Source organism: Pseudophryne corroboree, chromosome 2, assembly GCF_028390025.1.
Source record: "Pseudophryne corroboree isolate aPseCor3 chromosome 2, aPseCor3.hap2, whole genome shotgun sequence".
NCBI lineage: Eukaryota > Metazoa > Chordata > Amphibia > Anura > Myobatrachidae > Pseudophryne > Pseudophryne corroboree.
In genome coordinates this window covers 87,072,822-87,086,240 of record NC_086445.1, presented here as the reverse complement: position 1 = coordinate 87,086,240, position 13,419 = coordinate 87,072,822, and the positions used below count along the sequence as shown (strand labels likewise).

The 13,419-nt window shown below is 42.6% G+C and overlaps 1 protein-coding gene across 2 annotated transcripts in view; it reads right to left on the bottom strand.

Annotated features, from left to right (window-relative positions):
* The window catches only part of CNTN5 (contactin 5), a 2,165,994-nt gene extending 2,159,524 nt beyond the window's left edge, over positions 1 to 6,470 (bottom strand). For both annotated transcript variants that reach the window (XM_063951497.1, XM_063951498.1), the window contains exon 1: positions 6,032 to 6,470. The gene's annotated coding sequence lies outside the window, so the exon portion shown is untranslated. The remainder of the gene's footprint in view (positions 1 to 6,031) is intronic.
* Between the last annotated feature and the right edge of the window lie 6,949 nt (positions 6,471 to 13,419).

The following is a 13,419-nucleotide window of genomic DNA, read 5'->3' as shown; positions in this document are numbered from 1 at the left end:
TCCGCTATACGCCAGTCTTTGGGAACCATACCTGATATTACTGAATCCTTAAAGATCAAAAATAGCGGCTTTGCAAGTTCAGAATGAAGCTCCATTAGAACCCTTGGGTGAATACCATCGGGACCTGGTGACTTATTAATCTTTAAATGTTTTAATCGGTCACAGACTACTTCCTCGCTTAAATAAGTACCTATCAGTGGGATATTCTCATTATTGAGATTATATGTTAGTCCCTGAATAGGGTCCTCTCTAGTAAATACTGTTGAAAAAAACTCATTTAGTGTGTCCGCTATGTCATTATCATTTTTGCTTAAGACTCCCAAGTTGTCTTTTAAAGGGCCTATACTCTCCTTCTTTAATCTCTTGCTATTAATGTATTTAAAGATTTTTTTGGGATTCGCTTTGCTTTCCTTTGCTACTAGTTTTTCAGTTTCTACTTTAGCCGCTCTTATTTCCTTTTTGCATATTTTGTTACATTCCTTATAGTACTGAAATGACAATGCTTGCCCGTCAGATTTGTATTTTTAAATGCTCGCCTTTTCTTGCCCATAACTTCCTTAGTCTTTTTGTTAAGCCACATCGGTTTATGATTTTTATTCCGTTTTTTGCTGCTCGTAGGAATAAATTTGAGTGTATTTTTAGCTAGCAGGAATTTTAGTACCTCCCATTTCTCCGTAGTATTTTTTCCTAAAAACAAACCTTCCCATTCAATATCCCTGAAAAATACCCTCATCTTATCAAAATTTGCTTTGCTAAAGTTTCGAGTCCTAGTTGAGCCAGTATAGGGCTGTTTATGGAAACTGATATTGAATGTGACCATATTGTGGTCGCTGTTTCCTATGGGTTCCCCTACTATAATACCTGATACCAAATCCCCATTGTTTGTTAATACCAGGACTAAGATTGCATTGTACCTAGTTGGTTCCTCAATTAGTTGAACTAAGTAGTTATCATTAAGTGTGTTTAAAAACATACTGCCCCTAGCAGTATCACATGAATCGTTTTTCCAGTTTATCTCTGGATAGTTAAAATCTCCCATCACTACTATGTCTCCTACTCCTGCTGCTCTTTCAATTTGCTTTAGTAACAATTCCTCATCAGACGCGTTGATACCAGGCGGCCTATAGCATACACCCAATATTAACTTTTTTATTCCTTTTTCCCCGCATGCATGTGCTGTAATGGTTTCCTCATAGATGCATGGGTTTACACAGTCCCAAACTAAAAAAAACATCATGTTAGGTTGTCTGCTGAAAAAAGTAAACTTAGCATTTATATACTGTATCTGTATGTGTACTACAATATATATATTTCACTGTGGCAGGCTCTGATGTAAATGACTAAAATTTTCCAGAAAGCGCTTTGGAATATGTGTGCATTATATAAATAGCATTTAATAATGATGCACCAGAATATGAATATTTTATAGCAAATATTTTATCGATAGAGTAGGTTTCACTGCAATTCTTGTAATGCACTATGATACGAGTTTCACAGTATATTACAGCGGGTACGGTATGTAATATGGGCGATCTGGATGCCGGTGGTCACATGACCGACAGCGGCATCCCAACACTGAAGATCTGGACACCAGACGAGGTATTTTAACCATCCCCTACCCTGGCTAACCCTCTGGGGGTGGCAGCTATGGCTACATCTTGGGGGGTGTCGGCTATGTCTATCCACCCCCCCCCCTAGTGCCTACTCCACCCCTAACCCCCTGCCCTCCCATCCCTATTCACGTCAATGGAAAAAGTATAATCATCTATATGATCAGTTCTTACACGTACATGTAAGACTGTAAATGTTACAACAACATAAGTATTTACAATTTTATTTGCAATACCTATCAGGATGCATCATCAGGTGGCATGAGAGGTATTACATGTTTTACTCAGTAATATACAGACCCTGCAATGTCAGATTCAGTTGTACTAAGGGCCTGATTAATTTTTATAAGTAAAGCAAATTATCAAGCAACTGGGCAAAACCATGTTGCACTGCAGTTGGGGGCAGATGTAACATGTGCAGAAATATTTAGATTTGGGTGGGGTGTGTTCAAACTGAAATCTAAATTGCAGTGTAAAGTAAAGCTGTCTAATTTGTGGGCTACAAGCAAAAGCAGCCAGTATTTACGCTGCATAGAATAAATCTCTTTGCATGTAACATTTGCCCCACCTGAAATGCAAGATGAATCAGGACCAAAGTAGTCTGAGGATCCTGCAGTTGGATCAGATGCAATGTGACACTATGTACTCCGCCCCCCACCTCCCTTGTTATTTGCAGATACAGAAAGGTGCAGCTATTGGTACCTATCATTTTCCAAACTACTGTATGACCGGTTTTGGGTTGTACTATTTTAAGTTCCATTTGCACCATGGATATACTGTACCTACCAATGCCAGTAACTGAGTAAAAGAGTTTGGTTTGAGGTTGGGGTGGTTGGGGGCAAATAATTAGCTATGTCGAATGTTATACTACAAACTGAAAAAAAAAGTGGAATTAGCAATCAAGGCCAGATAATAAAATTGGAAACAAAAATGTCTGAGTAAAACTTCTTTGTCACATATTCCATTTGCTGATGTGATGACATATTATTCAATGGTACCAAAATTGCCTCTTCGATGTTTAGTGATGTCCTTTATTACTGACATAGGGGGAGATTTATCAAAATTTGGAGAGATATAAAGTGGACAGAGTCACAGAGATAAAGTACTAACCAATCAGCTCCTGTCATTATACAGGCTGTGATTGAAAATAAATAAATCACAGTTAGAATCTAATTAACTTATACTTTATCTCTTCTCCACATTATCTCTCTCCCAGCTTTGATTAATCTTGGCCATAGAATGGGAAAGCGGGGTTACTGTTGCATGATTTGGGGACACCACCATTTTTTGGGGATCACCAAAAAGTGTTGTTTAGCCAATGAAAACGTGTAGTACTCTGTATTTTCTAAGCAATGGATACACAGCAAACTACATTGAATTACCTCCATCTGATAACTGGATGGGGAAATTCCTCTTTGTGCTTTAATTCATTGTTAGCATTCACTGTGTACAATACTTTTCTATTTATTTGTACATGAAGTTGCAGATGTTGTATATGCAGTTTTGCAATAGAAAAAAAATGCATCTGCAACATAAGATGGTGATGTATATACTGAATGCCACGTATTTGCTAAAGTGTTATTTTGTTTAAGTTTGCAACCATGATATACTGTAAATTGTTGCATTTATTACAAGACCAGTACCCTGTAATCTATTGACAATACCAGATCTGGTTTCTGTATACTGGTCATAGTGAAAGCTCAAAATCGACAGATAGGCAAATACAGCTATAATCTCAGTTGTCAGGTATAAAAAGATGGTCATTAGCTATTGTACCATGAGCAAAAGAATCTATTTGCCATGAATGCTCTCCCCCAGAAAACTTGAAATGTAGGAGGAACAAGAATCTTACTTGCCCTCTAGTGGTTATTATCAGTACTGCTCTATTTTACTTGGGGAATCTTTGAGAAATGCCAACATTGGTGGGATGTATAACTACAAAATCTACATTTTTTTTTTTATGAATATGATTTAAAGAAACATAACATGAATATGTTAATAAGTATACAGAATATATTAAAGGCGTTCCTTCAATGGAACACTTTCTGATGAACTCATTTTCAATAAATAAAGTCTATAAGAATTACATTGATGAAATGCTCTAGAACATCAAACTGGCACTGGATACAAAATTAAACATTTATTATCTTGTTAAAGTTAGAAAGCTTTCAATGTACAGTAATTGCCAAACTTTATTTCGGCAGTAAATTTCACTGCAAATTTTGACTTTTTCTTCCACAAGCCCCTAGAGACTCACAAAGCGGAATCCTGTTATTACTGCACAACATGAATGAGCTGTTACTATTAAACAAGTAATCTGCGTTTTATGGGCACAGGCTCAGAGTGCTTAAAAAAAGAAAATATATGTAACATGCAGGAGGCAAATCATTCTATTCACAGTCAGGTATGAAATGACTTATAGGTCCTCATTTAAAACAATTCCAAAGTCTCCACAAACTGATTGATATACAATAATATGGATGTAACTTATACGTTCAAAATGATTTCATTGTGGTTATATACATAGTAGCAAACTACGCACATACACAATGCATGTATAACTTGTATTGAGAATTTGGATCAGTCATGGTCCATTCCCTGGGCAAATGTAGTTTTTTCTTTGACACCATCCTTATTTTATTTCTTAACACAGGTTATGTTACTACCCACTCTTGGAAATTAATTATTTGCATAAGTTTTCTAAAACATCAAAACATTTTTTTCCAGGATTATAGTAAATTAGGTCCATAAATCTGTGTTATATTCCATTCAATCCATTCAAAAAGACAGTCCACTTAAAGACCCTTGACCCCAGTCAGTGGTCCTTAAGTGTTTCCTTCTGTAAGCCAAATTCTGTCCATGTATAACCTTTGAGATTCATTGACACATTTTTGGTTATTAATGATGCCCCTCTTCTTAATGATTTCTGTGTTGAAATAAATAATATTGTTGTTGCTAATTATAATGAATGTGAAATGTAAAACTGGCACTATATAATAAAATTAAATAATAATAATGAGTATACTATATGATAATATCTAATATTTTTGTAAATAGAGGTCTATGAGGATGTATCGTAAATTCCTTGGCAGCTATCTATCTATCTATCTATCTATCTATCTATCTATCTATCTATCTATCTATCTATCTATCTATCTATCTATCTATCTATCGCTACCAATTCTACCATCTATCTCTTTTTAACCATATAAGCATAACAAAGTTTTCTTAACTTTTTTAACATACAGTAGCAACATCCAACTCATATTCATTTGAAGTACATGTCTTAGATAAGTCCATTAATGATCACCGATAGACAAGTCATACTTTGGGTGTCATACTGCCATAGTCAAATGTATTACAAAGCACCTGTCACATTCCCATACTAAGAAGAATTAATTGAGGACTGCTCCCAGCAACCAATAGGGGCAGATGAAAGTCTTCATCTCATTTCACAACTGAAAACAACACATGGACACAGAAGATTTATATGTATCATTCTCTGTTTACTACTGAAATATTTGGCAAAACTATGTCCAGGGATAACAATTTTGCCAAAAGACAGAATTTCCATGTATCTGATTTTGACTGTTGGCTGTGGTGAAGGAATCCACAATTCTACCATGTATCAAAAAAATAAACATTTCAGCATATTATAAACCAAAATCAATACAACTGCCTTATTAATCATCTGTTCATTGCAACACCACTTGGAACAGGTTATCAGGCTCAACAAGTAAGCAAAGAAAAGTTGACACAACTCATCCTGGTCATACAGGTGGAAAGTTTTGCTGGCTGTCAGGTAAGTCACCTACACTTTGGTGTTAGCCATCAAGACCCTAAAGCAAAGTAGGAGCCACAGGTAATATCTGCATCATGATCCACTCTGATAATAAAGTTGTATGACAAGCACACCTGTTAATCCACTCCAAGCACTGGTTACATGCAGACAGCATATGCAGCCAGCACTATGTACTATAGCACAAGCTGACAATCCTCCTATACTGTGCACAGGATTACACTGTCATATTATATCACTGATCACATAGGACCACATCCAAACCAGCCAGAAGGGCAGACGTGAAGTTCCATCCTCTGTGCACCATTCAGAGTGTGACATGCAGCAGGTAGTGATGTCTCACAGATATCATGCATGGATCCTATGTACAGCAGGTGTAGTAACAAAATGCACAGACTCCTAATTAGAGACCAGTGACAGCAGTCTGCACAGAATGCAGTTTCTAATCACAGTGCATCCTGATAGAATAAAAGCAACTTGCAGCACACACATGAGCCACACCAGCCCAGCGTGCCTCTACATATGTGCAAGCTGCCTGTGATCACAGGGCTTGGGGATCCAGACTGCAGAAAAGTAGAGGCATAGCGATCCATCACATGTCACATGCATATCACAGCCTTACCTGGCCTGCCATAGGACTCCTGTCTGTCTCTCCCAGCTCCTGAGTGTAGTCTACCATTCCACTATAAGGTAAGTCAGACACAGCAGTGGTGTGAGTCTCCCAGACAGAGGGAAGAAGGAGTTTGTGTGGCTGCTGTCCTCAGCACCCCACTCTGCAGTCTACAGTAGGTCCAGCTCCATGTAGAGCATGCTGTCCAGCACTAAGACCCAGGATCACTTTGCAGCTGTGTGCATGCTTCCCCCCCACTCTCTATTGGATTATATGGGAGACTAGGTGATGCACCTTCTCTGGTTGGTGGTTTGTGTAGAACAATTCCTCATCCAATGCTTTCTCTGTTCTATGCAGCTGGGCGCCTCTCACTGGCTGCATCCGTCTTGTGAGCTGTGTGCTTCTCCTCCCTCCTCCCCTGTCTCATTCTTTCCTTCTCTCATTTCCTCCGTATTCTCTCTCTCTCTCTCTCTCTCTCTCTCTCTCTCTCTCTCTCCTTTTCCTCATTACTTTCCTCACTGGCTGGAAGTACACTTCTCATCTTTTCATCCCTCCCTCTTCTGGTATGTTTGTGTTTCTCTCTCTCGCTCAGTCATCCTCACATCTTACCTGTGGTAGCAGCTTCTAGTTAGCAGAATACCTGCAGAAATATGTAGGCTGCCTCTGATCTCCCTTTTATCTGGCATCATAGGGAGCTGGCACAGTGTACTGTATATCCTAACTGTCACACACACACACACACACACACACACACACACACACACACACACACACACACACACACACACACACACACATCACATCACATCACATCTCATATGGTAATGTATATATCCCAATGTACATATCATATGGCAATGTATATACCCACTGCACAGCTCACATTGCAATGTACTGTATACATCCCAATGTACATATTACATGGCAATGTATATATATCCCAATGCACATCTCATATGGCAATGTATATATACCAATGCACATCTCACAATGCCATGTATATATCCCAATGCACATCTCATTCTGATATATACATATATATATATATATATTTATTATTATTATTATTACCAGTTATTTATATAGCGCACACACATTCCGCAGCGCTTTACATAGACTATTTGCCCATTCACATCAGTCCCTGCCCCAGTGAAGCTTACACTCTATATTCCCTACCACATGTACATGAGCACACATTCATACTAGGGTTCATTTGTGTTGGGATCCAATTGACCTACTAGTATATTTTTGGATTGTGGGAGGAAACCGGAGTACCCAGAGGAAACCCACGCAAGTACGGGGAGAATATACAAACTCCACACAGGTAGAGCCATGATGGAAATGGAACCCATGACCTCAGTGCTGTGAGGCAGTAATGCTCACCATTACACCATCCGAATATATATATTCTATGCACATCTCATCAGTGGCTGTGCCCCCCTGCAAAGAAAGGTTTATGTCACACCACTCCCATGGTACTGTACCTGTTCATTGTCTGGGGTTCTGCTCGTTGTCAGGGGATCCCCTCCCCGCCCAGGCCACCGCTGCAACTGGGATTACTGTTCTCGCCTGTCCCCTTCACACTATTGGAAATGTCCCTACCAAAATGGGTGCTGCCTCCTTTAGGATCGTTAATACAGGAGCTGTGTCCTCTGAGGTAGTGGCCATTTTGGGAGGAACATCTTTCCCACGGTGTTGCTCCTCAGGCCGGCAGCTTCTCTCTGCTGCACTGACAGTGACGAGGCTGTCCAGCACAGTAGTCCCCACAGTACCCCCAGCCACCCAGCTCCTTCCAAGCCCCTGCAGGGTCTGCAGGAACTGTTGCTATGCCACTGCATCTCATTCTGTAGTGTATATATTCCAATGAACATTTCATATTGCTATGTATACAGAGCAGGATTAAAGGGGGGGGGGGGGTTATGCAGGAGGCAATGTACCCGAGCTCACTTCTGTCAAGGGGGCCCCCAAGTCACACTGACATCACTGGCACTCCCTCTTGCGCAGCTGCAGAATGCAGAGTGCAAACAGGTTGACACAGAGCTTGCCGACCTGAGGAGAGATGGGGGGGGGGGGGGTGGCAGCAAGTGGCCAAGGGATCCCAGTGGATGACAAGTGGGGGCAGTGTTGATAAGATATGAAGGGCTCCCTATATATTGCAATGCATATCTCATTCCGCGGTGTATTTATCCCAATTTACATCTCACATTGCAGTGTATATCTGCCAACATACATCTCACATTGCAATGTATATACCCCAATGCACATCTCATATGGCAATGTATATATTCTAATGTGCATATCATATGTCAATGTATGTATCCCAATGCACATTTTATTTTGCAATGTACTCAGGAGCGCTTCTATGCACAGGCAAGCAGTCAACCCGCAGGTGCCCGCTGCCCACCCGCACCCCACTCCCCAGCTGCAGCAGGCGCCGTGGGCTGTGTGGGTGCCCGCTGCAGCCGGTGCCATTGTCAGATGCTAGAGGTCTATAATTGACCTCTAGTGTCTTTGCGGCACTGCTATGGGAGAGACGTCACAACGTCTCTCCCACAGAGAGGAGCTGGCGGCCAGAGACGGAGCAGCAGTGGTCAGGAAGCAGGAGCGGGGTTGGTGAGTATTGTGTGGGGTTTTTTTTTTTTGTGTGTGTTTGTAAGCGGCGCTACTAGGGGGCACACAACTACTGGGGGAACAGCTACAAGGGGCAAAGCTACAGGGTACACAACTACTGGGGACACAACTACAGGGGGCACAACTACTTAGGGCACAACTACTGGGGGCACAACTACTGGGGGCACAGCTACAGGGGGCACAGCTACAGGGGGCACAGCTACTGGGGGCACAGCTACAGGGGGCACAACTACTTAGGGCACAACTACTGGGGGCACAGCTACTGTGGGCACAACTACTGGCAGCAAATCTACTGGGGGCACAACTACTGGGGGCATAACTACAGGGGGCATAACGGTGGCCATGCCCCTTTTCTATGCAGCCAACGCCCATATTTTTGGGTGCGCACCCTTGGTGCGCACTAATACCCCTTTCACATCGCACAAATAACCCGGTACCGACACGGCATATTGCCGTGTCGAACCGGGTCAGTGTGCGATGTGAAAGCACACTGGCCGATTTAGCGGGTCGCCTGACCCGGTAAATCAACCCGGTAAAAAAGAAGGGTTTTACCCGGGTTGATTACCGGGTCAGGTGCGGTGTGAATGGAAGCCGTGTCGATGCAACACGGTTCCCATTCACAAGATAGGGAGAGGCGGCGCTGGAGATGAGCTCATCTCCCGACGCCGCCTCCACCCCCGCCCCTGCTGCTGCTGCGCGCTCCGTTGTTATGGCAACCGACCCGGTATATTGCCGGGTCGGAAAGCCAGCAGCGGAGTGCAAATGCCAGATCCCACCCGGTAAGTACACGTTTGTCTTACCGGGTAGGATCCGGCATTTGCAGTCTGAATGCAGCACTACTCTGTTTTACCTGTTGGGGGGGAGGCCGCCAAAGGAAACTTTTGCCTCGGGCGCCACAAGGTCTAGATCCGGCCCTGAATGTACTGTATGTTTTGCTGACTGGCACCCAATGATAATGGACGAAACACTTACCTGTTATAGCAAATACTGTCCTGGTGCTGTACATAATAAATTACTTGTTATGCATTTGATACTGGTGTGTATATATATATATATATATATATATATATATATATATTTATTATTCATTTATTTTGCCTGATCACGGTTCATTCTTTTCTCACTAATCTGCAGCCAATCACTGCTGCATAAACGGCCAGTCACTCACTTGATCCTCAAAGCAAAGCTCTAGGCGTAAAACTGCTGCTACAGTAGGATGCTCCATGGATAAGAAGCACACAGCAGGTTCCTATTGCACAGCAAACTGGGGCTGGAGATTTGTGCAGGAATTGACAAGGGCAGCGGGTACAGGAGACACAGACATCCATCCTCAGCACCCTGCCTCTCCCCCTGCTCTGCTGCTCAGACTGAGGAGGACCTGCACATGGAGCCCAGGAGTCTGAGAGGCTGGGAGAGACCACGGCAAATGGGGAGGGGGGGAGAGCAGCATGAGAGAGAAACAGATTTCTCCAAGGTGTAATCAGCTGTCACAGCAGTAAACTGTTTGGCACGTAACATATTAAGGCCGGCAATCTCTACATTTATAATTTGACTGGAGAATTGGGAAGTATCACTTTTTCCCATAGTGTTGTAACTGGAGTGCTAGAGTATTTATTGATTTATTGATTTATTGATTGATTGGTTGATTGATTATGTAACACTATTGAACAATATGCAGCCCTTTCTATAGCATTATATTTATATTTTTACACTTTTTTTTTCTCTTTAACATCACAACCATGGTTTGCCATAATTAAAGCGTCTGGTTTATTACCTTCATATGGAAGCAACCACTTTCATAGTCTTAAATCATCATGCCTGTAATTGGAAAAAATAACACTTGCAGTAAATATAAGGATGGCAGTTTTAGTGTCATTGTTTCCAGCAAAACCTCTAAATGATTCTTCCAGTCATTTTCCCAGTCCTATTCTCTGTGCATAAATTATTATCTATCTGACTTTCAGGTCTTGGCTTCTGTATAACCAGAATACTGTACAGCAGATCAGTTAGTCAACTGGTGGTACTCCACCAAACTACAAATCCTAGTAGTATGTCCAGAAACCAGTAGGGCATGCTGGGAATTCTAATTCCCAAATAGCTGGTTAGCTACAAGCTGCTAGAGGTGCAGAGACAAATCTACGCAATTTATACGCATTATGGTTTTTTTAATGTTTGATTTCATGAAACAAACTCATGAAACCTAAAAATATAGAGGTCTATTCATGAAGCAGTGAAAAGTGTGGAGAAGTGAGCCTGTGGAGAAGTTACCCATGGCAACCAATCAGCTGCTCTGTACAATTGTATAGTATGCTAATTATAAATGTTACTTCAATGCTGATTGGTCACCATGGGCAACTTCTCCACTGGCTCACTTCTCCACACTTTTCACTGCTTCATGAATAGACCTCCGTGTCCTGCGAGACTCTGCTAGTGTTGGGTGTCTTTTTCTGTGTCTTCTTGCCAAAAATGCATCTTGGGTGTAACACGGTGTGACTAGGATGCACGAGGAGACTGTGCTGATTAATTTGATAATGAAACTTGGCCAATTATAAATGTTACTTCAATGCTGATTGGTTGCCATGGGCAACTTCTTCACTGGCTTACTTCTCCACACTTTTTACTTCATGAATAGTCCCGAAAATGCCAAAAGTCATCATTGAGGGTCATTTATATATCGCAAAAGTGATGTCAAGTGAATAGTTTAATAGGGAAGTGCATAAATTATCAGACCAATATGGTATCATGAACTGATTGGCATTTTGCATACTCTTGCAGTGGCCGGAATGGGACAAGTTTGTGCAGCCGCTGGTTGCTGTTGTGTCACATGGTCTTGCCCATTGCTTCCATTCTGGACCAGCAACTGTGTTGTTCTCTTCCCTTTGAGTGCTGCAGACACCATGGCATCCCTAAATATGACTTACTCCCAACTGCCCAGGCAAAAGAGTAATGCAGTCCTGATCAGGAAGGCAGGTCAGGTCAGGTCCCTCAACTCAGGATTGTCTCACTGAAATCGGGAGAGGTCTGTTGGCCGGAGAGTTCGGCTAAGTAAGAGTGTCCCTTGTTAAATGTGGATTAGGTATGCAACACATTTATGTTTGCATTAAAGTTCTGTGTGCAAGGATTATAGAGAGAGGTTGAGAGGCCACATACACAGAGGTATTTCCTTCTTTGCTTGGAGGCATACAGCCCTCTTCTGCCAACTCACAGATCGGGTCTTGTCCATATGCTAATAATCGGGTGCACATACACAACATTCTCCCAGTATAGTACCTGAGACAGGTGTACCCCAGTGAAATTATGTTGTCCCAAGGCTAGGGTAAGCCAATGTACCATGTGGACCAATCAGAGGAGATGCTGCGTGTTCTCTGATTGGATGGGCTGGCATATGGTGAATTCAGCACTGAAGCTGAGGAGGAGGAAGATGGTGCTTCTAGCCAATGGTCAGCAGGGTATAAGTTACCATAGTGATGCCAAGTGAAGGAGAGTAATGGCTGCCAAAAGCTAACTGTTTTAAAGTTTCTACAAGGACTACAGTAGTTTATATTTTGTGGTTGAGAACTGCATACAAGCATATTTTATGGCTCTATCTTGCTATTTTGTACTCTGCGTCTGCTCTATAGCTGAGTGTGCGCTACTTTAAGCAGTTTAGTCATGCTCAGGCAAATCTCCACTTGCAACTGAGTGGGTGTAACTGGGTTGCAATGGGGCATCCACTTGTTATATATATGAGTTGCGTGGGTGTGTCCTGTGCGCAGAGATCCATCTGATTTCACATAAAAATATTGCACCAAGCATAGAGCAAAGGGCTGGAGCATGATGGACAAGGAAGGGGCAGCAGTATAAGTGCATGCCACTCTCAATCAATCACAATGAATCTTCACACTGTTCTCTACCATTGTTGCTCCACAACCTTATGTATCGTGTACTTCACACCAGTGACGTGCGGTGAGGTCAGTGACGGGTGAGACACTGGCTAATCGCGGACACTGCCCACTTCATTCCCCCCCCCCCCCCCAAAAAAAGCATAGGGTTCCCATTATTTAAGCAAAACCAGAACCACCAGGCTGAAGCAGCCAGGGGGATAATGCTATAGCAAGGTAGACACTCAGTATGGGGTTCCCTGCCATAACATTGAACACCCCCCAAACCAGTCAACCCAGGGCTGGAATTCCTCAGAAAGTGTAGACCCCAAAAATTAAAAAGGAGTCCCCCTCCTGAGCAACAACCAGCACTGGTGGCGGTGGGTGTGGGGTTCATAGTAGTACAATATTGTCTTTACAGGCGACCCACATGCCCCAGCAAGTCTGACCCACCATGCCGGCACTTGAAGAACCACAGGTGCCAGCATGCCCAGACACTAAGGGCCCGTTGGCACCTATAGTCCGCCTGTAAAGATAATATTAAAATAAAAACACAAAACCTGATGTTTAAATAGTTTATTAAACTGTATCTTCACCTGGGGGCAGCGGCCTTTATGCTCTTTTTCATGGTCACTGCCTCCCCAGGGCTTCCAGGGTCTCCAATCTTCAGAAAGCTCTTGCCTGCTCCTTCCCCGCTGGCGGACTGACAGCTGCTGCCTCGCCGCTGACTTATATAAGCCAGTTGAGGGGGCGGGGCAATGATTGGCTTGCAGCGGCCATCTTGAATTTCAAAAATTATGCTCAAGCGCCATTTTTGAAATGGGTATTCGGCTATCCGCTCAAGCTGGCGAACTCTGCAGAAAGGCTGGCAGGGACTTTCTCCGCCAGGTCCTGCCGCCATGAATGTCC